The sequence below is a fragment of the Lolium rigidum genome, chromosome 3 (assembly GCF_022539505.1).
Source record: "Lolium rigidum isolate FL_2022 chromosome 3, APGP_CSIRO_Lrig_0.1, whole genome shotgun sequence".
Classification (NCBI taxonomy): Eukaryota; Viridiplantae; Streptophyta; class Magnoliopsida; order Poales; family Poaceae; genus Lolium; species Lolium rigidum.
The window spans coordinates 8,767,681-8,775,728 of NC_061510.1; the positions used below are offsets into that span (position 1 = coordinate 8,767,681).

At 43.0% G+C, this 8,048-nt stretch overlaps 1 pseudogene; it reads right to left on the reverse strand.

Annotated features, from left to right (window-relative positions):
• Positions 1-2,044: 2,044 nt before the first annotated feature.
• LOC124701143 lies at positions 2,045-7,356 on the reverse strand (annotated as a pseudogene).
• Between the last annotated feature and the right edge of the window lie 692 nt (positions 7,357-8,048).

The following is an 8,048-nucleotide window of genomic DNA, read 5'->3' on the forward strand; positions in this document are numbered from 1 at the left end:
CTATGGATGAGTCTTGGCGGACATCAAATGAGTCCACAAGTATATCACCTGATGGATCGAGAAAAATATGGGATCTCATATGGAAGAGTAACGTTCCACCTAATGTTCAGAATTTTGCTTGGCGTCTTGCGACGAATTCACTCCCCACTTGGCGAAATAAGTGTCGTCGAACTTTGGAGGTTACTGATCAATGCCCGGTGTGTGGAGTTGAGTCCGAAGACAATTTTCACCCGTTTGTTCGATGCACTTTGGCAGTTCAGCTATGGTCTTATATGATGGAAGTCTGGCATCTACCTCCTGGTGATTCTATTGAAAATAATGGGGTAGAATGGCTCTTGACTCTGTTGTGGGATAAATCAAGCACTGTGAGAAGTATGATTCTCATGACATTTTGGCGGATTTGGCACGTCCGCAATGAGATCATCCATGATAAACCACCACCGGCGTTGGAAGCCTCTCGCCGTTTTCTTGTGAGTTAGCTGGAATCCATAGTTAACATCAAGTGTCATCCTACTGAAGATATTCTAAAGGGCAAGTTCATTTTCGATCAAGAACAACGTATCCATGAACACAAGGATCCGACTGCCAAGCTACCTATGCTCTGGGCGCCGCCGCGGGCTGGATGGTGTAAGCTTAATTGACAATAAGGGGGATGCAGGAGCTGGCATGGTTGTTCGTGATCATGATGGTAACATCATTCTCTCAGCATGTCGGAAGCTACAGTCATGTAGGGATCCTTTGGGTGCTGAACTACATGCGATCATGGAGGGTTTATCCCTAGCCATACATTGGTGTAACTTGCCAATCCTAGTGGAAACTGATTGTCTTGAGTCGGTGAAGATGCTGAAATCTGAAGGTGTGGATCGATCTGTCCATGCACCAATGGTAGAAGAGATTAAGTCTCTGCTGAGAGTCCGTCAGACTTGTATTACTCATGTTAATCGTAGTCAGAATAGCAGTAGTCATTTTATGGCCAATTACGCTAGAACTCATGCTAGTACGGCTGTTTGGCAATGCTCTGGCCCAGATGGTTTAGCAAATATTTGCTACCAAGATTGTAACCCCTGATTTGAGTAATGCAAGTTATGTTTCGCAAAAAAAAAAAAAAAAAAAAACGAACAACGAAGAACTGGTCGATGATACTTCTGAATGGGACACAAGCAATGAAAATTTGGTCAGCGTTGAAGCTTGGGTTGGGATGCCCGGTCCTAGCGCAACATTTGATTTCCTTGGACTCCATCCTTATAAACAGATTGCCCTGTTCGGAGCATATGGGAGCATTATGGCCTACCATCTCAGCAGTTCCAAAGTTCGGGACTTGGGTTTCATTCCCATGGGGACCGGGATACAAGTTTCTTTCCCGTACACGCCATGTTGGATGGGTCCGTTACCTCAAACCCAGTTCAGATAGTAGTGCCTTAAAAGTTGCAAAGTTTATTGTGCAACATGTTTTGTTTCTATTTATATAAACTTTATCAATTTTGGCCAACTATATAAAAATATATATCAGTATCTACAATGCTAAGTTAGAATTTCTGGAATTGAAAGAGACAACCATTGTTTTGAATACCCGAGAGACTACATGCAGTACAACTTTCTAGGCTCGGACTGCATACACCTGCTATGTTGTTTACTGAGGCACATCCTCGCTGCACCACAAGTGAGGATCCTGATTCTGATTGCACAGCTTACCTGGCAGATAATATTTCAATAATGATATGGCTGAAGAATTTATCAGACCCAACCTCATCAGGCACTCTAACTCCCGTCCACAAAGAAAGATGCACGCCAAGGAACAGCATGGTAGCATGAACATAAAACAGTGAAGTCATAATATCTGCTGGATACCATATATATTTACGGAAAAGCTATGTTCACTTTTAAGAATTGTTGATTTCAAATTGGCAGCTCGCTTTTGGGTCCTTGTGGCCAGCCACACCACATGACAAGCATACACAGCCATTCAAGTAACATGTCAGTATGTCACATTTATCAGGAACGCCAGACTCACCTTGTAATGATGCTTGAATGCAAACACAAGATCAATCTTGAAGCCTCATCGATGCGTCGTTACGAATCCCATCAATACTTTATATGCTTGTTTACAGATTATTCCTATATTGTGTTTTATTCAAGTAGCGAACTCCTCAGTTTTTCCTAAACTATATATGGAGGGTCATTTCAGATGTAACATGGACCTTTGTGGTGAAAACAATGAAAAATTCATCTAAACCAACTTTTCATCACTTTCACATATGGGCTTATTATTTTCACATATAGAGTTATTTTTACTAAGGTTGTTGGTGCCCCTGGAGACTCCAGAGTAGTACTTGAAGTGATGTGCCAGCAATGACACGATGGTAATGAACTCCCCACCATTGCTGAGCTGCCTGGCATGGGACACTTGGCTGCAATGCTTCGCGGCATACAACAGCATCTCCACCCACACCCCTAAGATCAGTTCAAAAAGGTCACGCTGCTCATGCCAACGCAACTCTATGCTGAGAAGCTCGTTGGCGAGCAAGACTGCATACATATTGGCACTGTCACGGATGGATTCCCCATGTGGCTTTGGTGCCCTTACAGATCCCTGACACAGAGGAGCTGATTAGATGAAAATAGTGCACATTTAATATATCTTAGTATGTACGCCTTAACATGATTTTCAGAGTAGACATGCACTATCTATTTCAAATTTCTGTATATCGTAGTATGTACGCCCTAACATAATCTCAGGGTAGACATGCACTATCTATTTCAATATTCTGTAAGGATAAAAAAGCAATCCCCCCTCCCCAAAAGAATGTGTGTGCTATCATAGTACATGTTGAGTTTAACTTTGTTTCCTGACTTTTGTTAATAAGGTCTAAGGAAATTCAAAACGAGTCAGCCTTTTCAATTTCATTAGACCATAGTCAAACAAAGTTAGCAAAATTAGAACTGCCTTTTACGATCAGTTTTGTATATATAAGCACACGTTGTTTCTGTTAGTGAAGTCAGCAAGTAAGAAAATTTAAACTTGGTTAAGATCTTTGTATTCTCAAACATGTTGACCAGCGAAATGTGTTTCAGTTGAATTGTCATGGAAGGTATATATAACTACAAATTGAAATTGCAAACAATCAAATGATGCAGAGCTTGAGCCATTGTTTGAAGAATAATTAATGATATAATTTTCAATATAAATGAACTTTGGCCCCACTCAGCCCATACCAGTGCAAATTCGGAGAAACTCCACACCATCTCCGCAAGTTTCTCCCTCTGTGGAATCCTGGAGGGATTGGGGCCATCATGGTGGAACAATTCCTTAAGAATATAGTATGGTTGCCAGCTTATGGGAGATGCCGCCACTGGGTTGTCCTTATCACCAAAGCACACATGGCACTGTCCTTCTATTTGTTCACAGGAGGCAAGGTGTACGTTGTTGCGTGCAGCTCCAGGTAGCATGTCAGGTTTTACCACCAGCAGGAACATCATGTAATTGGATAGCACCTCGGTAGCCTCAGTAAGATATTTTGCATGTTTGGCCTTGGATTTCCTGATGCACAACTCGGTTGCGGTGTGCCAAACAAGGATGCTCTCATCAAAGTCAATGTTGACGCTCCAGCGAGCGAAGTCCTCATATGATTCCATACTTTTCAGTACAAAACTACCCCTTGAGTCCAAATCAGTATCTTTGTCTTGAAGTGCTCGATCTTTGTCTTGCAACGCTTTCAATACCAATTTCTTGAGATCTTGTATTGACAAAGAGTTGGTGTGTGAGAAAGTTCCTGAGAAGTGCTTCTTGTTCCACCAGTCCTGGAGCCCCAACTTTATTGCCAGTCTGGTTCGTATCTCATTCCTGTTGCGGGTGCACAGGTGGAACAAGTTATACTGTCCAATGGAGCCAGACCACAGTCTCCTACTTGCCGGGTGGACACGCCGACTAAAGGAAGTGATAATATGGAGAGGCCACTCCCATCCCCTACCCCTGCGGTGCAATAAAGAAGATGTCCAGGTGGATAGTACAGCTCTGCACACTGATATGATCTCCAGGACCAAAGCCCCAACCAGCAAAATATAACTGATAATCAAATCTACTCTGCTGTACCCATTTTCTCGACGGATCATGATTTGAAAAAACAGGAACGTGATGGCTGTGCCAAGCAGCGAAATGAAATGGATGCAGAAGCCATACCATGTGTGGATTACTGCTGCCTTGGTGTACAGGAAGTCATACATCAGAGACAGCTCCATCTCGACCAACTTGTATAGATCCTCCCCCATGTAAGATATAACAGACCGTGGTTTAGATTGTGAAAGAACCGATGGATTCGGTAACATTATGATATCAGCAAAGACACCTTTGCAGATATCAAACTGGGAAGTGGGCTCCAAGCAGAATTTCCTCTTCACTGGTACCCATGCTCAATAACTGATAAGGGTTAGGCTTGAATTTCGAGACGGTGATGCTGCTGATGTTGCCACAGTTGAGCGCCCATATCCTCTCTCCATACTTGAGAAAACCAGCGACAAACATGGAGATGGACGCCAGCAGAAGCAGGGTCACGCTGTCGGCAACGTACCTGTATATCACATATGCAGCTCCTAGGACCTGCACAGCGAGTGTTTGCAGGTGGCGAAGCCAGAGCGTATTGTCTTCAAGTGCATATGCTGTGATGTTGTCTGGGCCACCAAGGTGCAGCAAGAGGAATGGTGCCCAGAACGCCACCAGCTGGTGCTCGTCCGACCTATCGTCGACGGATAGGTGGCCCAGTGTGTATATTGCTGTCGAATCAGCCAACAGATACGCAGACCAGAGGAAGAATTTCAGTGCATTGGAAGAGCTACGCCGGCGGATCCCCCCGAAAATGAGGAGGAATACTTGCAACGTAAAGCTTACAAGAACCAGGATCTGTATCCCCCATTCGTTCCACAGGTCCACTAGCCTTCCAGCCTCCTTTACTCCTGCTTCCATTACTCTGCTCCTCAAAATATCTGCAGTAACATGTCAAAGAAACAATTTTAGCAAATGTATGTACTGTGTTGTGTCCATGAATATATTGAAAAAACAAATGTGTAACAGGATGGCTTAAGTAAGCGATCATAAGTGATCACAGTTGGAAAATAAGTAAATGGGTAGCTAATGAAAGATTCAGGCATGTATGGGACATATAATATATATAAAGTGCCTTATATCGTTCAGATCCAGTCCCGGATTTCATTTAGCATATGATGCAAACTAAACTATCATAATCTTTCTAACCAATGATGCTTTACACTTCATCACTATATAAATACGATTTTAGCTAGTTCTTCATGAATAAGACATGTTAGATAATGTTTTCATATATCCTATCAGTTGATCTGCTGCTGTGCAACTAGCTAGAAGAAAATGGAAAAAGGGTTACACCTTGGCTATGAAAGGCCAGAAACAGAAAAGTAAAACCCTCCTGAAATAGACCCACCAACTATTTACTCAAGTAAATAAATTGCAAAGATGGGGCACATGGGTGAGTTGGAAATTCACACAGGCATCTCATAAGTTTGCACAACCAGTCAGCACATCTGATAGTTTACTACTACCTCTGATCCAAATTAGTTGCCTAGACAGATTTAGGCAACATTTTGCCTAAATCAGCGTCTATTAATTTGGATCGGATGGAGTAGCATGTCGGTATCTGCATACAATACATATGCAAATCAGTCATGGATGTGTATGCTGAATTTCTCTAAAATCAGATATTAAGCTGTAGATGCTTGGTAAAGAATAGGACTTGATCTTTCATGACAGCTTAGCACTAGATTTGGTTTTGATATATTAATGCATCTGTTGGATTCTGCAATTTTTAATGAATCAAATGTCTCTGAAGCACAGATAAGCGAAATAACATGTGGTGGGCAATTTCCTATCAACCAAATGGGCTAAGCCAGCTGGTAACTGGTGATGGAATTGAGACGCATCGTCAGAAATATAGCTAATTGGCATTACAGATACAGTATTGTTCTTCTAAGGTTAGGCTCATTCAGAAAACAAATAATCCCTTGGCTATTTTGAGGACGTTTAAGAGTAAAGTAAATTGCAACTAGCATTCAACCTGGTACATGCAGTTTTAAACAGAAGTGGGCAGAGAGTGTTGGCAATTTGGTGGCCCATTTTCTAGGGTTCCATGTTGACTAAAATAGAGGCATGGAACAACTCATTAAAGCACGAATGCAAGATATGTATTCCAAGTAGCATCTATCCACCAGCCAGCCACGAACCCTAGCTCATCAAAGGGTGCTGTAAGAGGAGTCATTGGAGCGTGTTGGAAGCAGCCAAGAATATAAAGAATAATTGGCCCAAAGCCAGAGCCTCAACCAGATTGTCAGTCTGTTTTCACACAATTAATGAAGAATACCGGGAGTTATTTAGGGAAATCTCGGTATGGAAAAAGATGAGCCACAAATAATATGGTAGTGATTGGCAATAATAAAAGTAGAGGGGTGGATAACAAAATGGTAGACACGAGAGTCTAACGGAATAGAGGAATAGCTAGGATCTTCTAGTTTTATTTACATGCATGTTATACGGAATCCTACTAATGGACAGGGAGAAATTTGAGATGCAGCTTGCTTTGCTTCCTACCTACTCAGACCACCAAATTAACACGCGCAAACATCAGTTATGAGCTATCACATCGAGTTGACAAACGACTGTCCCTCATTATTTTCTATTGAAAACCTCCAAAGTTATACTTGTTCATGTTGCCTCCAGTTTTCCAATCTCCTTTTCGCCTTGAATTTTATTGTCAGAACAAACGTCTGATCTTTGCAACAAACACAAAGGCCAGCCAGGTCAGAGGAGGCTGAGATATTAATTTCGGGGCAACCTGAGATGCTGATTACATATGCCCCTGTCCATCAGTGGTATATGTTGTATTTCTCTGCTCTGGTGGTATGGATTTGCTGTAAGTTGACATGTGCCTGAGCACAAGACGTACACTAGTAGAATATAACACAGGCAAACCATAGCTAGGTTTCACACGTCTCCTACAGTCCCACTCGTCAAAACACTTGTGTGTTAACGATTTACAACCATTTCTATAACACTCATCTTCACTATCATACAAGAGTCAGTATACAAAATAGATCAATTAAATAAAAATTAGTACTCCACATAAATTGGCTGAAGCCACCAAATAAATCGCATATCCATTTTGTACAATTGAGTAGACACGGCAGCTGATTCTAAGTGTGTACAGAGATGAAGACAGGGAAACAAGAAAGAAATCAATATGGGAATATGGAGGTCCTTACCTACCCAAGGGAACCAGCTGGAGCAGTCGACAGCGTCGACGAGCAGAAGCTGGCGGAGGAGCTCGGGGATCGTGTTCGGAGACGCCGGCGGCTCGGCCGGGCGGGAAGGAGGGATCGCACGGGCGGCAGCTAAGGCTCCGCCCCTCCTCCTGGTTTTGGTCGCCGGGAAGGAGGGTGCGCCGGGGTGGAGGTGGGCGGCGCGGCGACGGCTGCCACGATTGGTCGTCGGCCGGCGGGGCTTGGACGAGTAGAAGTAGATGGGGGATGCTGCAAGCTGCAACTGCAATTGCTCCGCCGCCGCGGGGGTTTGGGGCGAAAATGGAATATATGAAATGTGGGGCAACGGTACAACCAGGCTGCACAAAAAGGCTAAAGCGAAAGGGCAATGCGACATCGACTGCGATCGCCACTGAGGAAAACTGATGGCCAGCTGAGGTCCGGCTTTCGCCACGCGTTATAACGTGTAAATAAATGTATTAACTCCGTACAATACTCTACTCTATATGAAAGATAACTTAATTGTTTAAAATGTTCATATCTAGGAATGGAGGTAGTACGCGGCGTCATAAAACTTGTCCGTGTAAAGCTAACGTGTAAAGTCATTATATTTTAGAAAGCTTAATTAAGGGTTATCGAAGACGCAACCACCACCGTAGCACATAGGGTGCAAACTAGATTTAAAAGGAATATATTAATATTAAAAGATATCAATTACACCCAGCCTTTGAAACAACGTCTCACCCTAGTGACAGTGCGGATGCACACATTAA